At 38.5% G+C, this 16,357-nt stretch overlaps 1 protein-coding gene across 3 annotated transcripts in view; it reads right to left on the bottom strand.

Annotated features, from left to right (window-relative positions):
- IMMP2L (inner mitochondrial membrane peptidase subunit 2) overlaps window positions 1–16,357 on the bottom strand; it is a 904,017-nt gene that overhangs the window by 740,743 nt on the left and 146,917 nt on the right. The gene's annotated exons all lie outside the window — the stretch shown is intronic.

The following is a 16,357-nucleotide window of genomic DNA, read 5'->3' as shown; positions in this document are numbered from 1 at the left end:
GGAAGATCCCACATGCCGCGGAGCAACTAAGCCCGTGCGCCACAACTACTCAGCCTGTGCTCTAGAGCCTGCGAGCCACAACTACTGAGCCCACGTGCTGCAACTACTGAAGCCCGGGCTCCTAGAGCCCATGCTCCCCAACAAGAGAAGCCAGTGCAATGAGAAGCCCGCGCACCACAACGGAGAGTAGCCCCTGCTCACCACAACTAGAGAAAGCCCGCACACAGCAATGAAGATGCAACACAGCCAATAAATAAATAAATATTAAAAAAAAAAAAAAAAAGATTTAGAGTCTGGTGAGGAGATATATGCAAAAAAATAAAATAAAATTTAGTGTAGCCTGGTAAATGCAGTAATAAACTTATGTATCAGATTGAAAAACATGGGTCTACACTAGCAGCAAACTATGGATTCTGACTTACTTTGTGATCTGTGGAATCAACATAGTCACAGTCATTTTTTTTTTAATATAATAGCATAGGATACAAAACACTAAAATGTACCTCGTGAAAGAAAACACTGTTTTAAACTTTTGTTCCAGTTTTACATTGATACAGATTTAGATGTAAACATAGACACAGATTTCAGTATAGCTATAGACAAAAATATAGGAGTATATATTTATCTCTATATGTGTGTGTACATACATATATCTGGGTCACCATGTAAAATACTCTTCCTAGGTATGGTCAAAAATCTTTGAAAGTCACAAGGAGATGAAATTTGCCTGAATAAGTCAAGGTAGGCTTCATCAAGGAAACAGCATTCAGGTTAATACTATATGAAAAAGTTTGTTCAGTAGAAGGATAGGAGGCTTCCAGACAAGAAGAATAGAGTGTGTACAGATTGAGCACACTGAAATATGACTCGGGCCACATGCTGAAATATTATTTTGGATATACTGGGTCAAATACAATATATTAGCAAAATCAACATCACTTCTTCCTTATTTTTTAATGTGGCTACTAGAATATGTAAAACTATATACATGGCTTGCATAACAAATTTTAATGGACAGTAATGTGGTAGATGATGAACTGGAGAAAGGAAAACACACTAACAGTGATTAGGTCAAAGTTAGGCTATTGAAATAGCCAAGGTGAGAGAAGACGACAGCCTGATCCACAACAGTGGGAATGCAAAGGAATAGGAGAGAAAAGTTAAGAGAATAAAAGAAAGTAGAGGAGACAGGACTTGGTGACTGGTTATGAGAGATGAGCTGCCACAACTAAGACCCAGTGCAACCAAATAAACAATAAATAATAAAAATAAATATTTAAAAAAAAAAGAGATGAGGGAGATGAAGTCATGTATTCATTCATTCATTCATTCATTCATCCATCCAAACATACCACTGCATGCCTAAGATATGCTGGGTCCCATGCTGGTTGTGCTACGGGGAGCTAAATAAAAGTCAAAAATGCTTATTAACATTCTGGAGTGGGAAATGGAGTGGAGGTTGTTACCATCCACTGAAACAGCAAATGAAGGAGGAAGAAATTTTCTGTTATCAAATACATCAAGAATAAGATGCTTAAAGGATATTTAAATGGAAGTATCTGGGAAATACTTCCCAGATCTGGATTGCAGGGTCTGAAGTGAAGAGAAAGGTCTAAGCTGAAGCTACAGAGTTTGGCAGCAAATTCTTAGGAGGGGTTGAGATTGCTCAGAGAGAGGCTGTAGAGGGATAAGGGTCACAAGTTCCAAGGGAAAACAACACTACTAAGGACGCAGAAAAAGAGAGCAAGTCCACTAACAGGGAGTAGCCAGACATGAAGGAGAAAAAGCCATAAAGGGTATAGTCACAGATGCCAAAAGAGAAGGATGTTTTTAAGTAAGTAACATTCCATAAGATCAAACTGGAAGAATAATTTCAGAGAAGCACTGGAAAGAGTACAAAATTTGCTAAGTCAGAGATCACTGATGACCTTTATGAAGGTGATTCCAGCAGAGTGGGGGAAACGAGCAAGACTACAGAAGGCTGAAGCGCACAAGGGAGGCCAGGAAGTAGAGAGGCCAAGCAGAGACAGCTGTTTCTAAAACCCTAAAAGAACAATAAAGTAGGAAGCACAGATTTGAGGGAGGGTTTGGGGTGCCTTCATCTTTGTTTTTTGATATGAGAGAGACTTGAACATGTTCAAAAGCTCAGAAAAGCAGCTAGCGCAGATAGGATGGCTAAAAAGGCAAGAAATGGAGTAACTAATGGATCAAAGGCCTGAGGAGCTGGGCGAGGAGAAAACCTAGAATACAGGTGGACAGGTAACTTTGACGAGGAGAGAGAACATCTCTTCCCCTAAAGATGGAAGAGAAGGTGGCTTAAGAGACAACGATCAATTCTGATCCAAATAAGGACTCTAGTTTCTATATTAAAATATTACTCATGTTACAGAGGAATCACTGGGCTCCTCTCATTAATGGTAACTGCAAATGTGGCTCCACAGTTCCAAGTATCTGAGTAATACTTATGTATAGCAAACGTTCTAAAGCCAAGGACACAGAGCTATCAGAGGGCAAGTCAACTTCAGTCTACTCCATGACCACTGACTTAATAGGTTCTAGTACCTGTTAGGTAACCTCTCAGAAATGACTGTCAGTCTCAAAGAGGATTGGAGGGACAGGGAACCTTTCTGTCCCTGCAGGGTTTCCACCTATGTACATGCGGAGTGGAAGGTGTGGGAGAGTTTCTATCCTCTCTGCCTAACCCCTCACTAGCTCCTTCCCAAGGAAGAGTCACATCTGTCACACTGAGCCACAGTTTAAACCCTGTGGGTGGAGTTATTGTGCCTTCAAGACAGGAACCCAGATTCCCTCTACCTCCACTCTTCCCATTTCTGGCGTTGGAAAGGTGAGCATGCATGTCCAGGCAGAATGTGGACCTCCAGGCAGAACGGTCATGATCATTTTGTGTGATTTTAAAAAATCAGATCTGGCCTTCCTCATCTCCCCTCTGCTCCAATTCTCAACCTACGGCTGGGGAGATAAGTGGGACTGAGGCTCCTTGGAGTAGGAAACACAGTTTAGCCTCCAAATCCCTCACTGGAAAAGCCAGACATGGAGGGTTACCAAGCATCCATCCAGCTATGAAGCAGCACTTTATTTCCCTGCTGGTGGGGGAATAAATCATTCTTCAGTCCAGAACCCCAGAACACAGGAAGGGTAAAAGTGGAAGATTAAAACATCAAAATATCACCTTGAAACTCCCTCATCCAAAAGCCCTCAGCAACAGACAAAATAAAATTTGCACTAAGTTTTTCTGCCTATTTTTCATTTTTCTTTTCCTCAGTCTGACCCTCCTGAAGTCCCCTCCCCTTCTACTACCACATGTTCAAATCCATGAATTTCATATGTCATCTCAAGGAAGTCTTCCCGCCCTGTCCAGTTAGATTTAAGTATCACCATCTCGTTTATCCTCTCATAGGCCTTATTTATATCTCTATTAAGCACTTTGTTATAATAAGTTATTTAAATATATCTTCCCTAGTAAATCAGATGAGATTGCTAAATTCAGCTGTGTATCTCCAACCTTGAGCACATTGTCAAGGTTGGTCTCTGCTCTAAGTCACACCTCATCTCTCCTTCCTCTGAACTTCCACAACAATTTGTGGGGCTGCTACTGAGCCCAGTAGCGTACAATCACTACTCTCCCTCTTTTTTTGCAAGAAAGAAAGATCCAGAAGGATTTTGTATCATGGATAAACAATGTGAATTAATCTGACTACCCAGACAGGAAGAACTAAAGGAGCAATCTTTTGACTCATCAGCCAGTCAGAGCTCTATTTGGCCTGGAGCTATGGAAATTCTTAAATCATCAGGCTCAAAGGAAGGTCCACAGACAGTAGAAATCAGTCATGAGTCAATGGGGATTGAGGCCAAAAAGACAGCCAGCAGTTGAGGTTGTCCCTTTGCATTTCACCAAGAGTGCTCTACATGCATTTTCAACCTGGCTAAGTAAGTAAGGAAGTATACAGATTGTGCTTACTAAATACTGAGTTTCTAACTTGATTATTAATAATGGCAAAGCACCTTATAAAGTACACCTTATAAAGCACATGAAGTACTTCTAAATACTTCCATTTTATACCTGAGGAAGTGAAGTCTTAGATAAATTGGGTGAGTTCTGTAAGGCCTCATTCACCAACAAATATTCAATAAATTCCTCCCATATGCAATGCACTGGGACTGAAGCAGACCTGCCCTTGTGGAGCTTTTTCTTATGGGGGAGACATAATAAAAGAAGTAAACTATAAAATATGTCAAGTGGTGCTAATGGGAAAAGAAGGCAGGCTAGGCAGAAGGTAGGGGTTTTGATGGCCCAGGAAGTCCTCAATGACAAGATGACATTCGAGCAGAGACCAGAATGGGGAGGAAAAGAGCTTAAGTGGGTGGTGTCCCAGTCCGAACTGTAACGCAAATCTTGGATTCCCACTGCTTATGCTCTTTCAAAATACAGCAATTTGCCTCTGTGAGAGGAAGATGTTGACATCCAGGCAGGTAGCAGGAGAAACAGGGCCCTGTTCTTAGCATTTCGGGCACATTAGGAAAGTAGATCAGAAAATCCTGAACAAGGCACAGAGCACACTATCCCATGCCCACAAGGGTCCCCAACCACAGAGTTGGATACTCCAAAAAGATGCCAAGGGGTAATTGTCATTGACAGGAGTAGCAGCACCACTGCAAATAGCAAAATGTTAAAGTTGTAGCTAGAGAATGTCTGATCTTTTTATTGCTGTTTTTAAAGGCTAATGTCCTAAGTGCTTTGTTATGGTTCCTATCATACAAAAGTCATTTGACTCTATTCTGAGTTACTTGGCTGTCACAAGACAGAAAATGGGCTGCAATAAGAAGAGCTTATTCAGAGGAGGGAAAAGTACAAATATCTGGTCCCGTATCATGTCTTCACCCAAGGCATGATTTACCTTTCCCAGTGAAATTTTTGTCCAGCTCAGTTAATCACCCCCTACCACTCACAAGTAAAGTATCATTCAGAAAGGTGAGGTAAAGGAGCAGACAACCTAACAATTGTTGCATACAATTACTAAGTGACCTGAAGTAACCACCTCCACAACAAATAAATATTCGCTGCACGAATGATGTCTCCATGAGACTTTGCCCTTTGCCTTTGCCCAATCTGCACCTGTTCTTAAAATCACTTCTGGTTTGGAGCTCATATTTATTCACTTAATGAACTGAGCTGAATACCTACAATAAGCCAAGTACTTTGAGTGGTTAACTACTTGAAAACAGTATGTGCATGTGTACACACACACATACACAAAAGCACACACCAATTATATACATAGGTCCTGTGTGAGTTCCATTTGGGAATATTTCTATACATGTCAACTATGTAGATTCAAGTGCAAATGTATGTGTATATACGTGTGAGTGAGTCTGTATCAGAGAGAGAGGCAGAAACAAAGAGAAGTGGAATGGAATAAGCAACAACTAAAGTTACATTAGACGAGGAGAGGAGAAATCCTAAGGCTCATGAGAAAACGCAAATATATTTAAAGAAAAAGAATGAGGGCTTCCCTGGTGGCGCAGTGGTTAAGAATCCGCCTGCCAATGCAGGGGACACGGGTTCGAGCCCTGGTCCAGGAAGATCCCACATGTCACGGAGCAACTAGGCCTGGGCGCCACAACTACTGAGCCTGTGCTCTAGAGGCAGCGTGCCACAACTACTGAGCCCTAGAGCCCGTGCTCTGCAGCAAGAGAAGCCACTGCAATGAGAAGCCCGAGCACGGCAACAAAGAGTAGCCCCCCTTTGCTGCAACTAGAGAAAGCCCGCGTGCAGCAACGAAGACCCAACGCAGCCAAAAATAAATAAAATAAATAAATTTAAAAAGAAAAAGAATGAAGTGAGCCTTCACTCGTCTTCCCTGTACAATCATACTCACTGCACATCAACTGCTTTGCCCATATCCTGTATGCTCCCTGTGTTCCTTACAGGTTAAATATAATCAAGATCTACCTTTAAAGCTACTTGCAAAAACAACTCTCCCATTAACTTTTAGCTGAGAAGTAATTATATTTTATCCTTCAAAAGAAAATTAGGCATAAAACAATCCCAAGAAAAATAAGAACTAATAACCTTGCTCCACAAAAGAGGCAAAAAAAAAAAAAAAAAAGATTTAACCAAGATAACACCTTCAGTTTCTGTCCTGCCATCCATTAATTTTAAATTTGATTTTTCTTTACATCACAAGGCACTTATTCAAAAATAAAAGAATCCCTATATCCATATGTTGTCCTGCAAAAAGAAAACACGATTAGTTGTATTTCTCGTTCAAACACTGTAAGAATAAAGGAACTGTTTTTAGAAATGATGAGGTTCCTGCAGATAACATTTACACACAGGATTTGAGGCTTTTTTGTGACATAAAGTGCAGAGTACTTTGAGGATGGTTACAGATGCAATGGCACAGAAAAGGCTTTTAACTTTGGCTCATTTCCTCTGACCACCATGCCTCCATTCTACATTATAACCTCTCAAAGCTACAGATCCTTTAGAACTAGCTTTTAAACTACCTTTCCTTGGTATCATCACAAAACAAGAACACTTTGTTATTTGAAAATAAAAGCACAAAATTATTGTGACTCAATAACTGTGCTCATTATGGCAAACCAATAAACAAGGCTCAACAGAAACTGTTCTTGCCAATAGCTGTTGTTTATTGAGCTGCCAAGAAATAAATCCAAAAGAAACCAGAGAAAGATCTGCCTTTACAATATAGATGGTTTCTTATTCAGAAGCTATCTTTAATATCAGAAATCGCTAGCACATATCCCACTGCTATCATTATCATCCACAATAGAATCGTAAACTAAGCACTAAAACCCTGTCATTCATACCTTAGAATAATGATTAAAAAAAAAACAACTAACAACAAGGACATACTGTATAGCACAGGGAACTGTACTCAATATCTTGTAATAACCTATAATGTAAAAGAATCTGAAAAAGTATATATATGTACAGGTATTACTGTATCACTTTGCTGTACACTTGAAACAAAACATTGTAAATTATACTTCAATTTTTAAAAAATTAAAATACTAGAGAATTCCATTTTTAACTTAGTAATTTCTTTTTTGATATAACCCATAACAAAAGCTACCTTGAGTACAATCACTTTTAGAGACCGTATAGCACTTTATATCCAAAGGAAAGTTAATAACAGGGTGGGGAAACATAAGAAACATCAGGGCCTCTTCCCCTTGTTTGAGGCAGAAGAATTAGCTGGCATGGTCACCAAGGCCAAAACCAAATATTCAACAGTGCTGGCTGGAGATGGTAGGGCCAAGCCAAAAGAGGTGACCAATCAATAAGAGACTGGTTACATACAGAGGGAATTGAGCAAGTAGGTAAACATATTGAGGATAATGGGAGCCAAGGTTTTCAACACTGCAGAAGGAATCTGCAAGTATAAAAATGGGGAAGGAAGAATAAATCCTGCTGTTTGGGGTTGGAGTTGGAGATATCAGTGTGAACCTATTTTTTTACATAGATCTATAGATATATACATACATAGAGATGTATACGTGTATATGGTGTATATATACATACATACATGCATGCATACATATATACATACACACACATACATACAAACCTCTATTTCCTAAGTTTACTTACTAAGAAGCAAAGATATCCTAACAGCAATGACACCTCTAGAACCCTCTAGAAACCCCTTGGTTTCTAAATGTCATTTCCACCCAAAGGAACCAGAAATCCTAAAATTCCAAGGCTGAGGCAGAAAAAGTATAAGATACGCCTGGACCACCTTTTAACATGATGAATTGAGAACACAGCACCAGTTCTGTGGTAATTCTGTCTGAAAACATCATCTGAAGCTATTCATCAGTAAGCATCAGATAAACCCAAATAGAGAAGCATAATTTGGCTGTATTCTTCAAAAACGTTCAGATCATGAAAGACAAGGCAAGACTAAGGAACAGTCCAGTTGAAGGAGACCAAAGGGCAGGATAATAGATACAAGGCATGATACTGGATGCTGGACCTATAAATAACATCACTGGGGTGACTGGTGAATTATGAATGGGATCTGTGGGTTAGGTGGTAATATTATACCAATATGCATTTCCTATTTTGATGGTTATATTACGGTTATGTGGGAAAATGTCCTTGTTTTTAGGAAACACTGAATTACTAAGAGATTACTAGAGCATCATGGCTGCAACTTTTACTCTCAAGCCAAAAAAAAACAAAAACAAAATCTTCAAAATCATCTGTGAGAGTTAAGGGATAGAGAGAGAGAAGAGAGGGAATATGATAAGACAATTGTAATAAAATGTTAATACTAGGGGAATCCGAGTGAAGAACATATGAGAGTTCTTTGTCCTATTCTTAGAATGTTTCTATAAGTTTGAAATCATTGTAAAATTAAAAGTTTAAAGGGGAAAGAAATGTTTGGTCATAAATGTTCATATACTATTAAGAAAAACCTTAACTGTCTACGAAAGGCCACAATCTGCTGTAAATTTAAAAAGTAAAAAAAAAAAAAAGGTATGCTGTGGCTACAGACAAAAGATGGCCTACATAATTCTAAAAGCACTCAAACAAAATAAGGACATTAAAAGGGCTTTTATCATCAGTAAGTCTAAAAAATGTGAACTGTATGGGACTTCCCTGGTGGTCCAGTGTTTAAGACTCTGCACTCTCAATGCAGGGGAACAGGTTTGCTCCCTGGTCGGGGAGCTAAGATCCCACATGCTGCACAGCGTGGCCAAAAAAAAAAAAAAAAAAAATTGTAATTCTTATGCAACACTTGGCTGATTAAAGGTGACATATTTTATGGGCATTACAAATATTTTAAGGATAAAATTGCAGAAAATCCCTGCTATTCGTGAAATAAGATGACCCACGTAGACAAAGAAATGTGTCACCCAGATCCTGCTTCAAGGATGAACTTGGGGGGATTGTGGTCAGTAGAGGGTCTCCAGGTCAGCAGACTTGAACATGTGCCTCAGCTGCAGACAGCCCTGCCCTGGGCATTCCACATCCTTCCACAGAGCAGGGGTGACCTGAGACAATGCTGAGGACAATACCACCTCAAACCCCTCCCCTGCCACTGGCCTGGCTGGGGCTTTGTCAGGCTTGCGTGGAAGTTTGGCTTCTTTCTCTACCCAATCCTGTAGCTTCCCCTTCCTTTCACAGCAGTTGATCCCTGACATACATCTTGCACCCCTATTCCATCTCAGTGATTACTTCTGGGGAACCCAACCTACAACCAGGCCCTCCTTTGCTATTTGTTAAAACAGCGTGATATGGACACATTTTATAATTTTGTCTTGTGAGGGAGTAACATTATTTCTGACTCATAAGACAGTTGTGAATTTTCTTAAGGTGAATTCTGCCTCTAACTCCCATCCATTTACCTTCTCATGCTGTGTGACAGAAAAATTGTACTTTCCCCTTTTCATGTTAGCCAAATATAAAAGATAATCATTGTTTAAAAAGCAAATTTCCCTCTTACGGTCCATTAGCTCCTGCTGCTTGTTCTTGTAGTGGAATTGAAATATAACAAAATGATTTCCATGGCAATAGAGAATAATCTAGTAAATGTGAATTCTGACTTAGCAACAGAAGAAAATAAGAGGAGATTACGGGACTGTAGTGGGACTAAATTTTTAATTTCCCTGTGTGTATTTTTAGTATCACATTTTGAAACAAAGAAAACAGACAAATTCATACACACAGAACTAGGAAGAGTGAAACTCTAATTATAGGATAAGTTTAAAACCTATACCTCAATCATCAATTTGTATTATCACTCCCTACCATTACTACCAAAATACATTCAACTATCACAAAAAATTTTTACTTAGAAATTTGAGACTTTTTTACAACTTTTACTTGAAACTCTATTATCTACTATAATTTCAGTTCCAGTTACTAATGTCTCCCACTATGTTCATTTTTACTAATAAAAACAAGTATGGTTTATGGCTAATATGTAAGTGAAAGATTCTCAAAAGACTATAGAATCTTTAGAAGTCACAGGAATAGAGGAACTGCAGGGTTTGTGAGCATCACAAATACGATAGCAGATCTCTTGCCTGATACCCAGTTAGCTGGCCCTTTCTGTTCAGAAGCCCTGTGAAACATGCACCCTCTCTACCATACACCGCTTTTCTCCCCACCCCCCAACCCCCTGAGTTGTACACTCAAAGGTGGTTGTTTTGGTCCCACACTTATTATCAGTTGTTCCTGTTGCTGTGTAACTTAATTAAATTGTTCACAAGCTGATGAAATCAAAGAGCAAAAAGGCAAGAATTACTGCATCTAAGAAAAACAAGTACTATGCATCACAAAGATTTAATAAAGATGAATTACTAAAAATATAAACATATTGGGTATGAACAAGGCTAGACTGGACAATTAGAAAAAAATTATTCAAATCTAAAAGGATTCTACACTCAGAATGCTTTGTGTCTTAAATTTTTCTTCTAGTTAATCGACCAAACTAATGTACTGTAGATAACGCATTGTGTCTGTGCCTTATACAAGAACGATTATGCAAACCTCCAGACTTTTTAAAGGAAAGAGCTTCAGCCTTACAGCAGAAACCGGCAAACACATAAATAGTGAGATAAGAGGAGGAGTTCAAGGAAGCCTGGATAGGATTCTTTAATATTAAGCAGTCAACCACGCCTCTCTTCCATTTGCCTCCACTCTCTAGGTGGGATTCCCGCCCTCTGCTCTTAAGGATGACACGGAGCACTGCTCCCTCATCCCAGACCTGTGACAGGCATTGCTTCCATCTCAGGCTAATTCTTCCTGGTTTGCAGTGAAGGCTCAGCAAGTGTTCTTCGCCTGCTTGCTTCACGGTCTCTGCCTTGCTTTGTATATACGGATTCTTCATTACCAACTAGATTTCACTTGTGTCCAGCATATCCCATCTGCAAACTGCATTTTCCCTTTGGACATCTGCTCCCCAAGATGGAATTCAGACAAGAATTTATTCCTGACTCCACAGCCACGTGGGCAACTACTTGATTAGACACATTTCCAGTGCTTTAAGCACCCTTGCCAATGCATATATTGGCTAACTAGAAAAAAGGGTACCCGGACCACTGAAGCCTCTTTTTCTTCTAGCCACATTTTAATGGTCAATGTTCCCTGGAAACGTACAAGAGCTACCATAAACTGAATTTTCTGCTATGGGCCCAGCATTTGTAGCTTTAGCTCCTAAAGCATCTAATCTAATTTTTACTTATTCTAGCCTATTGTCTTACATTCCTTAGCCACCACTCACCTCATTTCCTACCAACGTATTATATCCTTACCTCCCTCCTTGAACTTTTTGGCCTGTAACTTGGTGCTTCCCTTACTATGCTTGAACAGGTTTTGCTCACATCGCTTGTGACATCTAATGAGAAGGATTTTTCCTCCTGACACCAGCCAATTGTAACACCTACTGGGTGTCCTACAATTCTAGTCAATTCTGACACTATGTTCCTGGGGTTGACGTCAGGTTCCCCACAAAATGTTCTCACTTCAAATGCCAGTCACAAGTATCAAGTCCCCAGGTTACCCACATTTCTGTCCAACTTGGCTACAAAGTCAGGGGGTTCCCACAATTGGCTCTTGCTGCAAGAGTCAACAATTCACCAGAAGAGCTCACTAAACTCCGGAAAACACTTTACATACTACTGCCAGCTTATTATAATGGATACAAACGAAGAGTCAGATGAAGAGGTACATAGGGTGAGGGCCGAAAGGGTCCCAAGCACGAGGATTTCCATCCCCTTGGAGGTGGGGTGTGCCACCCTCCCGGCATGGGGGTGTGTTCGCCAAGTGCAAAGCTCTCTGAACCCTGTCATTTAGGGGATTTTAGGCAGGTTTCATTACACAAGCAAGATTGATTAAATCACCGGCCACTGGTGATCTCCTCAATCTCCAGCCTCTCTCTCCACTAGCCAGAGGTTGTTGGGTGGGGCTCAGAGTTCTAAGTTTCCAGTCAAGGGTTGCTGTCCTTGTGACCAGCCCTATGCAAAAGCTAGACAGGGGCCCATCAAGAGTTATTGTTAGAACAAAAGATGTGCTTATCACTCTTACCACTCAGAAAATTCCAAGTATTTTAGGAGCTCTGTGCCAGAAAGTGGAGACAAAGACCAAATCTCTCTCTCTAGTACCATAATACATTAACTCTTTCTTCCTTTTTCCATTTTTCCACAGACTACCTTGTAAGTAATAGCTCTCTACTGTGACCTAGTACCTTTAACGGCTCCTCTCACACTACCTCTTATAAGAGACTTCTCCCATTTCTCCTTCCCTTCCCTCTACCTTTCCCAAGTTTGTACCAGGTAACAGGCAAGATTTAGATCATTGCACATTTCAATTAGACTTACTTTGCACATTTCAATTAGACTTACTTTGTTGTCTGCTCTGCTCAGACTATCTGTTGTGTGTAAACTCTGCGTGCTAGAAGTAGCTATTTAATTTTGCTCCTGACATTTTGTGTAGGAAAGAATTACTTACAGGTTCAGTGTCTCTAGAAAGACCATTCCTCTGGGAAGAACATATCTGTTGCTCAATGTTCATTGACTGTTTTACTTTTAAAATCCTCCCATCACCATTCCTGACTGCCAAGGGTACAACTTCGCAGTCTAATGTCTACAACTAGTGAAAATTAAAGCTTAGCCTCTGCCTACATAAAAAAGTATCCCTACCTGAAGATACACAGTCCCCTCAGAATCCTTTTGCTCTGATTCTCTGTTTACATAAATGGGTTCTATATATGTAACCTCTTCCCAAAAAGAAGACACCCAAAGACAGCCAAGGGATGCAGGATAGACAACTAAACTTCATTCTGAATTGAATCACCAATGTCTTTTATTGCCTCGTTCTCACATTTTTAAAATTTTCTCCTTTCAGTGATAATAACCTTGTTAAAAACTGACCTTCAAGATAGGGAAGAGCAATTGATCAGTTTGCTAGTCCACTCTCCCATCCACCAACCAACGTATTTCATTTATTAGGATACAATTTTTAAAATAGTGTGTCATCTCTGGAATCAGGATTTATTTTAGTCAATCACAGCATAGTTTAAGTAACAGTACCTTTTTCTTTCTTAGTGGTATATAAAAATAAGGATGCATCTTAGATTTGATAAGTTCCTCTCCCAGCAGCCTCTGGCTGACCACCAGAGATAACCCACGTAAAGCACTTAGCATTGGATGTGGCATACAGGAAGTATTCAATAAATTTGCTGTGTTCATCACCATGTTTCTAAACAAATAACAGAAAATTTAAAAATAAACATAGATTAAGTTAGAGTTCTGATGCATTCTCCTTATTCAACTTTTTCTGAGTGCCTTTTGTTTATTTGTTTCTGTCCTAATTTTCTGTACTTTGCATTTGTCTCCATGTGCGAGACCACTGGAAAAAAAAATCTGATGCAATTGCTAAAGGATGTGCTAAATGATCTGGCTCAGAGTATCCAAGCCTGACAGATTAGGATCTTTTCATATCAAAGGACTTTAATATCCTTTGAGATCCTGTAAGATCCTTTCACTAGGTACCAAATCAAAAGACTATTTGGATAACAGACTATAAAAAAATCTCACTAGATAACAGACTATAAGACAACTCCACAGTTAGGAGTCTTTGAAAATGGCTCAAACTTTTTTTTAAACTAGAAGTACCAAGTCATAATTTCAAATGATATAAGTTATTTTTCTTCCACATTCTCCTACACTTTGCCCTTTTTTTCTCTCTGTCTCCATACACAGTAACCTGAAATGTATTTCTACTTAAATCAGAGAGCAGTCAATTAAATTTAAAAATTGTAGCCCAATTTTGTTTGCCTGATCACACATTACTTGTACTCATTTTTACTTTATACTGTATCATACAGCCATTTCAGCAAAATCATTTTACTTCTTGTTAATGAATGTGCTAATAAAAGAAATATCCACATTTTAAAAGAAGCTCAGCGTCGGTAATTATTAGAGAAATGCAAATGAAAACCACGAGGTATCACCTCACACCAGTCAGAATGGCTATCATCAAAAAGTCTACAAATGATAAATGCTGGAGAGGGTGTGGAGAAAAGGGAACCCTCCTACACTGTTGGTGGGAATGTAAATTGGTGAAGCCACTATGGAAAACAGTGTGGAAGTTCCTTAGAAACCTAAAAATAGAGCTACCATATGACCCAGCAATCCCACTCCTGGGCATATACCTCAAAAAGACGAAAACTCTAACTTGAAAAGTTACATGCACCCCAATGTTCACAGCAGCACTATTTGCAACAGCCAAGACATAGAAACATCCCAAATGCCCATCAATAGATGATTGGCTTAAGAAGATGTGATATATATACACAATGGAATATTATTCAGCCATAAAAAAGGAATGAAATAATGCCATTTGCAGCAACATGGATGGACCTAGAGAATATCATAGTAAGTGAAGGCAGACAAGGACAAATATTATATGATGTCACTTACATATGGAATGTAAAAAATAATGCAAATTAATCTATATACAGAACAGAAACAGAGTCACAGATACCGGAAAAAAACGTATGGTTACCATGGAGGAAAAGGAGGTAGAAAGGGATAAAGAAGGAGTATGGGATTAAGAGATACAAACTACTATACATAAAACAGGTAAGCAACAAGAATTTGCTGTATAGCACAGGGAACTATATTCAATATCTTGTAATAACCTATAATGGAAAAATAATCTGCAAATATATATATTATATATCTATAACTGAATCACTTTGCTGTATACCTGAAACTAACAAAATATTGTAAATCAACTATACTTCAATAAAAATGTTTAATAAGAAATATCCACATTTTAATGAAAAATACAGTACAGCTACAATATTTCTAAAAGAAAATAATACAGACAGTACAGTTTTATGGTATTTTATAGATGAAATTGTTCCTTTATTTTGCTGTTCATTTTAACCTTTCCCCTTTTTAAAATAACTTAATTGAAAGCATGATATCATTTCACCTCTGGTATATCAAAAATACACAACCAACTGTGGTAACATTATCCTGTAACATTCCTAGGTGAAAACTATTAAATATTGACTCAATCTGGACCCACGCCTGAAAAATGTTATTCAACAAATTTACATAAACCATAATTCTAACTATTTAATGTTGATGTATCATGTAGCTCTAAAAATAGAGAAATACTGGTTAGCAAATTATTTGTATAAATACAACTCAATATATAATGCCAGTCGTTATGTTTAAGGCTACAGAAAAAAAAAATTTCAAATTACAAATCACATTTAATAGACATATCCACAATGTCTACATATTATATATTCCTTCAGTCTTTTTCTACACATATATACCTTATTTTTCAATTATTGGGATTATGGCAACATTATGTAGCTTGCTTTTTTTTTTAATTTCACAATTTAACAGCAGCAAATTTCCCTGAAGAGTATTCAAAAACATAAGAGTGCATAGTACTGTAGTGTTATTGAAAACAATCCGCAAGTAAGTGGGCCCACTGGTTCAAACCTGTGATGTTCAAGGGTCAACTGTAACTACAGTAGTAAACAAGTCATTTAACCTTTATAGGTCATGGTGTCCAATTCAGAAATGGGTAATTTAGAGACAAGATTATCTATTAAGTCTGTTCAACTTAAAGATTCAATGATGACATGACCTCTATTTCCAGAATCCAGTTTTACACTCCCTGCTGCTGCACCTCCACCTCGGTGGTATTCCCTTGCTCCCACCTTCCACCCTTGACCTTCTCCACCTTACCCCACTGTCCATTTAAAATGTTCCTATCTTGTTCTCTTTCAGGCTTTTCTTTGTGATCAACCATCTATATATGTAGTCTGAATGACAATAACTTTTAATGTACCTTCTTTGTGCTAAATTTACATTCAGGTACCTTGCATGGCTCAACGGAGAGATATTAGTGACGTGGAACATTCAGGCACGGAGGCTTGGGGAAGAGCTCTCAGCCTATCTGCTTACATCTTCGGAAAGCATATGGCATGAGGCATGACTGCATTTCTACTCTGAAATAATATGTCTGTAGTAAAGATTATTAATATCATTTTATAATTTTACAACTCTCATTTCCATAACGATCACCAGTAGAAATAACACAGACTTTTTAGAGTCACACCACACCAAAAAAAAAAAAAAGTTATACTGATAAGTCCTTCTCAAGTATATTCTGATGAGGAAAGGTTTATGTTGTTTGGGGGTGGGGTTTTTTTTGTTTTTTTTTTTTTAATTGAGATATAATTGACACACATTTTATTAGTTTCAGGTATACAATATGATAATTCAATATTTGTATCTATTGTGAAATAATTACCATAATAGTTCTAGTTAA

The sequence above is a fragment of the Balaenoptera ricei genome, chromosome 9 (assembly GCF_028023285.1).
Source record: "Balaenoptera ricei isolate mBalRic1 chromosome 9, mBalRic1.hap2, whole genome shotgun sequence".
NCBI lineage: Eukaryota > Metazoa > Chordata > Mammalia > Artiodactyla > Balaenopteridae > Balaenoptera > Balaenoptera ricei.
The sequence above is the reverse complement of the archived record's forward strand: the minus strand, read 5'-3'. Positions and strand labels throughout refer to the sequence as shown.